Source organism: Ambystoma mexicanum, chromosome 3q (assembly GCF_040938575.1).
Source record: "Ambystoma mexicanum isolate Mex_15411 chromosome 3q, UKY_AmexF1_1, whole genome shotgun sequence".
Classification (NCBI taxonomy): Eukaryota; Metazoa; Chordata; class Amphibia; order Caudata; family Ambystomatidae; genus Ambystoma; species Ambystoma mexicanum.
Window position 1 is genome coordinate 553,639,269 of NC_090926.1, and position 10,041 is coordinate 553,649,309.

The 10,041-nt window shown below is 42.4% G+C and overlaps 1 long non-coding RNA gene across 1 annotated transcript in view; it reads left to right on the plus strand.

The window, feature by feature from the left end:
- Nucleotides 1-927, plus strand: part of LOC138582733 (uncharacterized) — a 443,177-nt gene extending 442,250 nt beyond the window's left edge. Inside the window, exon 3 of the long non-coding RNA XR_011305067.1 lies at nt 812-927. This is a non-coding gene — a long non-coding RNA (uncharacterized lncRNA). The remainder of the gene's footprint in view (nt 1-811) is intronic.
- Nucleotides 928-10,041: the final 9,114 nt, after the last annotated feature.

Below are 10,041 nucleotides of genomic sequence, written 5' to 3' on the forward strand. Positions count from 1 at the left end.
CCAGTGTCCAAAACGGTAGCAGAGCTGAATGCTGGAATGCTTCTAACCCATCTGTTAGAACTATGTGTGGAAATTACCTAATGAAGGATGACGCAGCCCTTTCATAGGTTTGCCACTTGTCCCTTTTAATGCACAATTACAGTAACTCCACTGACAGACATCATTGTGGGCTTGCATTTTTGCTGGAGTAGGCCGAGTTAGAAAAAGGAGACAGTCTTGGCTGCACTGTAGTATCTCTCGGGATGGCAGTAAGGGCTTGTAGAAAGAAGTGCTTGTACCGAGGATATTTGATATGAAACAGTCACTACATTTTGAAAAACTTTGGAGAGAGCTGGCACCTGGGGAGAAGATGTGGGGGCAAAAGGGGCAGGAGAGAGATGTCACATATACAGTGAATGTGCAGGGTTGCACAAGAGGCAGGTAATTCTCATAACGGCACAGTGTAGTGCGAAGCAATAGCAATCAACTTGGACACATGCCAGCATGTCGATGGCAATGGAAATGAGTGGAGTGCCCATATACTGATATCTTAGAAACGGTATCTCTGTGATGTCAGAAAATGTTCATGAATGTCTCAAGGAGCATTTTGAAGGCACACACAGTACTGTTCTGAGTAGCGATTTTCTCTACAATGGCAACTGAGCTGCTTGTTTAAGTATATCTTTCTCAATATATCCTGTTCCTGTATCTGTTAAGATTTGGAAAAAGGTTTGTATTATATGACAAAATGCCATTTGTTTGAACGTCTTTAATACATTTTATTACCCTAACAAATACGTTTCCTAATTATTAATCCATGTTCTTTTTCAAGGTTGCTGGGCATAACATAGGAGCAATTTTTGTCATTGTTTTGTGGACCGGGGCATGCATGACTTGTGTCTACCTAGGCCTTAAAACACTGGGAATTCTACGCGTGCCTTCTTTCGTTGAAGAAAAAGGTATTTAATAACAAAACATTCTTGTAAAATTGTTTCTGTTGTTTTTGCATTTAATAGTGTCATCATTTGCAATCTCCAGATATTGACTTTGGACCCTTCTATGTATTTTTACATACGTAGATGATGTATTGTGTTCAATTTCAGCACCTGAATACCTTTTTGTAGTTGTAATTTTTTTGTATTTGTATTTTATTTATTTATATAGCGCAGCAGGCCCAAGGGCAACCAGGCGCATATCTTGATACGGTAGTATAATACAGTGCTGGTAGAAAGTTAGCGCAACATATACATACAATCAAGTTATACATAGTATACAATATGATGTGCAGAAATATCTACAGTCGCAGTATAGCTGTACATAGTTTACAATGTGCTGTGCACAATATCTACAATTAGCAAGAATACATACAGGCGAAGGCAATTGAAGAGCCGAGAGAGAGTCACTACATATTAATTTCTCTACAGTGGATTAGCGAGCTTTGTATGAGTAATAATATAATCATGCTATGACCGTGTTTAAAACATGGTAGCAACATTTCGTAGATAAAAATAAACATGCTGAGTCAAGAAGAGTCTATCTGTATAGAGACGAATCAAACAAAGTTGACCATGCAAACTACACTTCTTCACTAATATGGCATTAAGTGAGCATTGGCAAGCCCAACCACTCTGGCTTTTCTGAAATAGTTTTCTTTTGTGTCAAGTATTGCCATAGTATTCCCAGGTGTTCCCATGTGATTGGTGTTGCCAAACAATTCCATTTATTCTAATGCCTGGTATTCTATTCTTATGGTATATAGTCACGTCAAATGTCAGGTATTGCCTACAAATTGCCACCAGAAGTACCAGGTGGGTGATGGGAGCTTGATTGTTGCTGCCACTGGCCAGAACAATCGAGGAGCTTACAGCTGCCGTTCCTTCAGGTCAAAATCATCTACACTATGCGCTTGCTTTTGCAAGCTAAGCGTAGCTGTGAGACACTTGCAACCAAATGCCAGCCTTGCATGCTCAGAAGATACTGGCTGCTTTATGAGCTCTCAAAGAACATGAACAATTATTATAGGCCAGGAAACAGCAGACCTAATACCGAGTTCAGGGAGCTGTGTATGCCAATGAAGACATCTGCAAATATATTCTTGGGGTCTGTTGTTCACAGTTCAAAGAGGAGCAGTAGTTTGCTGTGTGGCTTTTGTCCAGCAGACATTCAAAAGCCCTCGCAAGACAAGGCCATGGTGTTGAGCGACGCAGGTGCGCAGGAGAAGCTGCCCAACGATACATAGCACGCCCCGTTACATCCACGCTTCCGAGCCTTTAAGAACTTAGGATCGGACCCACTGTGGCAAAGAGCTTGCAGGACAAAGCCGCGGTGTTGAGCGATGCAGGTGTGCAGGAGTCGCTGTTCCACGATACATAGCACACAATGCTACGTCCACACTTCCGAGCCTTTAAGAACCAAGGATCAGACCCTTGACGGCAAAGCTTTCGCAGGACAAGGCCGCAGTGTTGAGCGATGCAGGTGTGCAGGAGAAGCTGCCCGACTATACGTAGCACGGAACACTACGTCCATGCTTCCAAGCCTTTAAGAACCGAGGATTGGACACTCTGCGGTAAAGCCCTTGCAGGTTGCACACAGTTCAAACAGGACCAGTGGTTTGCTGGGTAGCTTTTGTCAAGCAGTCATTCAAAAGCCCTCGCAGGACAAGGCCACTACGCAGGTTGTTTGCGGTGAAGGGCTAGCTGTGGTGATTAGGAGCGTGGACGACACACAATCCATATGCATCCCTAAAGTAAGAAGGTGCGGGGAAGGAGAGGATCACTGTTGCACTCCAATCAACTCCCCAGCCCAGTGTTTCCTTCCCCTCACTTCCCGTCTCCACGTGCGCCCCCCCCCAGTAATTCAGGCTCTGCTTCTCCTGGCCTTGTGCGTCCTTCCCCTCACTTCCCATCTCCACATGCACTTTCTCCCACAACCCAGGCTCTGATACTCCCGGCCTGCAAGTCCTTCGCCACACTTCCCATCACTACTTGTGTTTTCCCCCCAACTCAGGCTTCTGCTTCTCCCAGCCGTGCACGTCCTTCCCCTCACTTTCCCGGCTCCATGTACGCTCCCCCCCACAACTCAGGCTCTGCTTCACCCTGACTTGCGCGTCTTTTCCCCTCTCTGCCCGTCTCCTCGTGCGCTTGCCCCACGTATTGGTCCTTCCTCCCCTTCTGGTCCCCCTAGCTGTGACTAGTTTTGTATACCTGTTGTAGTGTGCATCCTCCTCTACGACCCCCAGGGCTTCTAGTTTGTTGCGCATATTGTACTGTATTGTATATGTGGACATTTTTTAATTTCTCTTCTTACTCCTCTAGGTCCTCCGGGTTACTAGTGTCTGCGTATGTTGTACTGTACTGTATTGCATTTCCCCGTTCACTTCCCCCTCAGTGGTCTCTATTGTATTACTCACCTTATTGCACTGTCTCCTTCTCTTTAGGCCCTACCCACCTTACTGCATGCATTGTTGTTTTCGTTTCTCTGTGCGTGTACCTGTTCTATGCTTGCCTCCCCCCTTGTGTGTGACCCCCCCCTCACCTCCTCCTGCTTGGCTGCCTTTCTCCTGCTCTCTGCCTCTCACCCTTCTATGGTGCTCTCAGTCTCCCCTATCTTCTCGAGCTGATATTCTATCACCTATCATATCCCTCTGACTAAGTCTGGTAGGAAGAAACTCAAAAGGGACATACTGGTCTCCAACCCAGGCCTCCCTATCACTGATACCTACACCAGTGCTTCCTCCAAACAGACCCAGGCCCACATCCTCTTTGTCATTCCCTCTCCAGGACTATGGACCGTTCATATGGTCTCTGTCCTTTCTCCTTTTTTTTCCTCTCCCATTGATGGTGGCACTCAGTGGTAGGTCCTCCTGGCCCCCTTTCACTCCTCCAAGATCATCATTAATGTCTATCTGAATGCCACTGTCTTAGTCCAGGGCCCTCATCCCAATCTCCTCCTTTACGATAGACGCTCCAGCGTCTTATCAACTTCCTTCCGTCTCCTGCTACTCCTACCTACTTCTCTCTGGCTCCTCCGCAACCTTCCTCTTCCGCGACCTCTCTGACACCCTCCTCTGCTTCTCTGGCTGCTGTGCCTCCTCCTGGCTCTGACACCTATCTGGCACCCTCTTCTTCCTCTTGAGTATTATTCTGACATCTCCTTCCATTCACCTCTGCCCACTCAAGGGCACCTCTAACACCTCTACAGGGCGGGCATTCCTCATGCCTCTACCCCTCCATGGAAGTCTTTCAAATGTGGCAATCTGCTCCACGTCGCTATACTCAACTCTTGCTCATGAACCCACAGGGTGGGCCCTTAAATCAGTAACACAACACACAAGGGTGGGTATGCAAAATTACTCTTGCACCAGATAATAAGACCGACTCAAGAAGTTGGCAATATGTCTCTCTCAACTGTTTTATTTTAAATTGTCTAAAACAAAGAGGTTACAGCGGACATCAACGGACGTCGCACAGCGTAAGTCTCAACGTATTTCATAAAAAAATCACATTTATATAGTCAAATTCTTCATACATGATGTCATACTACGTGGCAAACTAAGAAACCCTTAGTGGGGTTATGGTTGGCTTAAGGGGAACATCTAAGTATACTTTTGATAAGGTGTTGGTTTGTGATTGGGTCTCTACAGTCAGGTGTGCAACTTATGCCCACCCCTAGTGCAAGTCATCTTCATCAGTAATTAGATACACGGTTTATCGTTGGCTCGCAAACTATAAGGCGCTTCGTTATATGGGCTTCTATAAGTGTTTGGCATGCTTGTGCCCTTCTGGAACATTCAGCTCACTAGCAGCATGTAAGCTGGTACCTCAAGTGCTGGTTGGTGGACTTGACCGTGTCTCCCCACCCAATTAGCCCAACATCTCTCATCACTCATGCCGTCTGCCCTTCAGATTGTCTTTGAACTTGGCCTTGCAAAGTATGATTGCTCCTGAGAATAAAAGGGAGTATAGGCACACTCTTATTGTAGTTCAGATCTACACATCCAACTCCTATTTTCATCCTCAGCTCACATGACTGGAGACCATATTTCAGCCTGTGTTGCAGCATTTAATTGTCTTGAATTAATAAACTTGGCATTCATGGTGTTCTTTCCTCGCACCTTAACAAGGGCTGATACAGCTTCTCACGTTCACTATTCTCCAAGCATACATAACCGGTTCTTGGCTACTCCTTTGTTAACATCAAGCCAGACATCTATTTCAGGCCTTTTCTCGATCTTCAGCTGGTTTTATCACTGGGACACAGCTTTCCGATCCTTTCTTCTCCACAGGTCTGAGATTACTAAATATGTGACACTGATGCCCAGAATTCTATATAATGGCAGCACGGCCTGCAGTCTATTCACTACGTATAGCCAGACTGCACCTGTACAGTTATAAGATGACTTGCATTTCCTGCAGTACTGTTTACACGTGCAATCTTCATTCCGTCTATAAAGGTTTACTAAATTCTTTACTTTGCCATCAGTTTCTGTAAACTCTGTTCATTCTCTTCTTCAACCACTCTTCTCAGTGCATCAAGTGTGCTTCTTGTGACGTCACCAGCATCTCTTTCTCTCATCTTCATATTCCTTCGGTGCCTCCTTCAAGAGATCTCTACGGGGATGCATCATGTAGGGTTTCCTCAATGGAAACCTTGTCTCAAAGGCTCTTCGTGGAATAGGCACCATCACTGGCGTTGCACATGTCACAATTTCCGGTTTCCAACATATAGGCAGAACAGGGGCTGGACTTCCTGCAGAGGCATTCAGCTGCTCCTCTATACTCTGCTGTAAAATACTCCTCTGTCATCGTCTGACTGCTCAAAGAACTTGATCTGGATGTCCTCAGTCTCACCAAGACATGGTTTACAAAACAGATTTGTTATGAGTTTTGACACTTCATTACCTGATGGCTACAAGATCCTCTCCGAAGCCAGAACCAAACGTCCAGGAGGTGGAGTAGAATTGATCTTCCTGGAGTGGATCCCTACTTCTGTTATTCCTATGCAGGCCTACTCCTCCTTTGAATACCTGGTCTGCAAGCTCTCTATCTCACCTGGCCTCTCCCTTAATGTGGCCCCCATCTACAGCACACCTGGTCAGGTCACCCTCTTCCTCTCCGAGTGGACCGAGCTCTCCTCCTCCCTCCATGCCTCAATCTTTCATCTTCTTTATTTATTTATTTATTTATTTATTTGTGTTTTGCACATTGCGTCTTTACAAATATTTTAACTACACATATACAAATGTATAAACCAACTTTACAAAGTATACAAACAAACTTATTCACATTTGCATAACATATTGTAACAGTACACCTAAAATATACACTTCACTTAAAACAAATAAAAACCATCTCATAAAAAAGAAAAACATCTATTTTTTCATTTTTCTTTAAATCATATATAGATCGTCCATGTATTTGTACAGCTTAGTTTCATTGCTTATCTCAAACGAATCACCTCGTCACAGGTTTAATATATGTAAGCATACCTTAAACCTAGTCAGTCACCTTGGTCTCCATTCCAATAAGATGTTCCTTAATAACTGTCAGAAATCGGACGAGTGCAAGTATCACCTTCTGTCTGTTACCCTACATACATTGGGACCATAGTAAGTCTCTAGATACTAACAAATCAGCTTTATAGAACTTCCCCATAAATACATCCCGCAAAATTCTCAAAATAGCCACAGTGTATCATCAAATGTTTTAGTGCTCATAGCTTTCATTATCATCACAAAATCTGCAACCATAGAAATCAGCCACACTTGTTTGTTAGCCCAATGCATCGTTCCTTCTTTAGTGTGGAATAAGTTTGGAAACTTGCTTGATCTCCATAGGATTTGTACTTTCCATTTAAATCAATTGTATTAGCCCAGTCCCATTGAAAGAATTTTTTTTTTACCACACCTGGCCTTTCATATAATTCATTTTGTTCCATTACTATAAGGTGTAATAACTTTTTCATCTTCTTGACATAGTGCTTAATCAACAATGGATATTCTTGTAACACCATTCTACCAAAGTCCTCATAGAGAGAATTTGCGGGAGGATGTCACATTTTCCCATAATTCGTCAACATTCGTCATCAAAATGTCGCTGCTAGCGAATTGAGACCCATTTCATGTATAATCAGAGAATTTGGTCATGATTTGGGTAAGCCTAATACTGCCTTCCAGATTTTACTTTGGAGCTCATTGAGTATTTTTGTTTGATCCAATATACATAAATCAAGTCCATACAGTATTATTGGTTCAACCTTAAGCGTGTAAAATTCAATAGTAGGTAGAAGAGAACATTTTGAGTGCTTATGATAGATGATTTTCATTTGCGATATAAGATGTATTACTTTCATATTTAATGTGCTGCTCCACATTACTAATGAATTATCATCACATAGATTATAACCCAAGTACCTGGTTGCCAATACCCGGTCAATTACCACTTGATTCATCTTCCAGGTAAATCTGCATACTTTTTTTCTATTCGCAAATACCAATATGTTCGATTTGGTTGGAATGATGGCAAGATTGTTATTTTTAGCATATTCTGAGAACACATTCAATTTGGTTTGCAGCCCATAGGGCGTTCGATCAAAGAGAATAATGTTGTCAGCAAATGCCAACCAATAGATTCTTGTGGCTCCTAGCTTGACTGGAACCAACCTCCATATTTTCCCATATTTTGTCAATGTTGCAGATATATAGGTTAAACAGTATAGCTGCCAACTGACATCCCTATTTACCCCCTATCTCTGTGTCGATTGCCTCCGTAGTGGACCCGTCTTGGTTAATCCGCACCATGTATGATGTTCTGGTGTGAAGTAATGCTATTAGTCCCACAATATGGGATGGAATTCCATACACAATCAGTTTGTTCCACAGTCTAGCCCTTATTACTCTGTCAAAGGCTGCAGAAAGATCTAATGATGCCATATAGATGGCACCTGAGGCGGTGTGGTGAAGGGTTTCCAACAGGTGGGCTAGAATTGATGCATTAATTGTGGTCCCCATCGCTTTCCTAAATCCTACCTGATATTTAGATAACAACATCTGCTACACAGTATTCAAGTTCCCTTAAGAGAAGAGTGGCACACACTTTGGCAGGAACATCAATTAATGAAATCGGGCAAAAATTGCTAGGCCCTGTTTTATGAATAGGAAAGATTTTTACTGTGAGCCATGATTTTGGAATCGATCTGGTTTCAAATACCGACTCAAAAATGGGTTTTAACAATTCAGCCTATAAATGCGGATCGTCCTTTAATAAGCATGGCAGAATCCCATCAGACCCAGCAGCCTTGGAGTATGTCAGCTTTTTGATAGCCCATCTCACATCGTCAAGATTCCATGCACATTCTCTTGGGATCTTCGTAACTAAATCAGAGATGTTTTGAGATGGAAAACCATTCGGTAACGCATATCTATCTGAGATATACTCTGTCCGCTTCTCACCAGTAATTGCCACACCAAAGATAGCATTCTTAGCTTTACCGCAGGAGCAAAGTATCGCCCAAACAGCTTTCGTTTTGTGCCTACATAGGAGCCTAATCATCAATTGATTGTCTGCCAAATACTTTCCCATCTTTACCTTTTTAAGTGCATATTTGCTTTGAAGTTGAATCTGCCTTTTGAGGCCTATAAATACCTGAGAATCTTCTGTTAACAACTTTGCCCTTCTAATATCCCCATTGCGCATGCGCTTTATATCTGTGATCTCAGCAATATATTTGCAGGGATGACTGGTTAAACACTTCTTTTGGGCACTCGCAATATCAGCCAGATTACGTTTTATCACATTAGTGTTAAATTCATTAAATTTCTGTTAATTCCAGAACAAAGGGGGACAATTCTCTCCACACCACATATCTCGGTTCACCAAATATGCTAAGTTTCTACATATTAGTGGATTACATCTAATCGATTTAGGATGTTGGTGTACTTTCATTAGAGCAAGATGTGTAGTTGTCATAAACAATTGTGGTTGAATATTTAGTGTTAACTTCAGCATCATGTGGTCGCTATGGCCCATGTTATGTGCCTCAGTTGGCTTCGCTATTTTCAATAAGTTTTCAGAGACAGCAAAGTAATCAATCAAGGACCTTGAATTCCCTCTGAACCATGTATAGTTGATCTGATCTTTTGCATGTGGGATCGTGTACATGTTCCAGGTCCGAAGGAATTTCAGCCAAAGGTACCCTCTTTGATGTACTCCAACATTCTGGGTTTGAGTTGAAACTGTTAGTTTGAAAAAGGCAGAGTCTTTCAAGATGGAATTAAAATCTCCACCCAAAATTACTTAATGTTTGACATTTCTAATAAATTCCTTTTGTAATATGACATCCAATTCCTTTATTGTCTTGTAGTATGAACTTTGTTTTGGATTACTGTACAAATGAAAAATTACCATATTAATGTGATTTACTGTTACTTCAATAACAAGTAAGTTATGAGAAGAAGAAATTAAATTAGCTGCCAGTTTTACACTGTTGTGGACAAGCGTTAATAACCCTCCTGCTGGATGACCACTCTCTCCACGCCTCGCAGGATGACTGAAGAACATAAAACCGTCTACATTGATGGGATGGACAGCCATAGGTTCTTGTATCAAAATGATACTCGAATTGTTCAATATCAAGTTGCTATTGTAGCATTTCTGAAGATTGTTGAAGCCACAACAGTTCCAGCTGAGTATGGAAATCGCTGGCAGTTATGTGTGAGTCTGCATAGTGTGTGTAGAAGCAGCATCTTTCAATAATGTTTCCAATCCAGCCAACCTTTTTATTGCATTAACCAACAAGGTGAGCTTAATTAGCAAGTTTTGAATCATCGCTGTATCTGAACCCAATTGCCCACCTGTGGTTGCAGTATTTCCGCTCATTTGTGGTTGGCATTCTATAAAGGTTATGGATTCATTCATGTCTTCAAAGCAGTACAGTTCATAACCTAGCATATGGAAATTGTCGATTTGATCCCTTAACATTTTTGCAATTAGGGAGACTGAACCTTACATAACATCCTGTTGTTGTTAGAGATCGTCCATTCAATGTCGTGTGTGTTCAGATTCC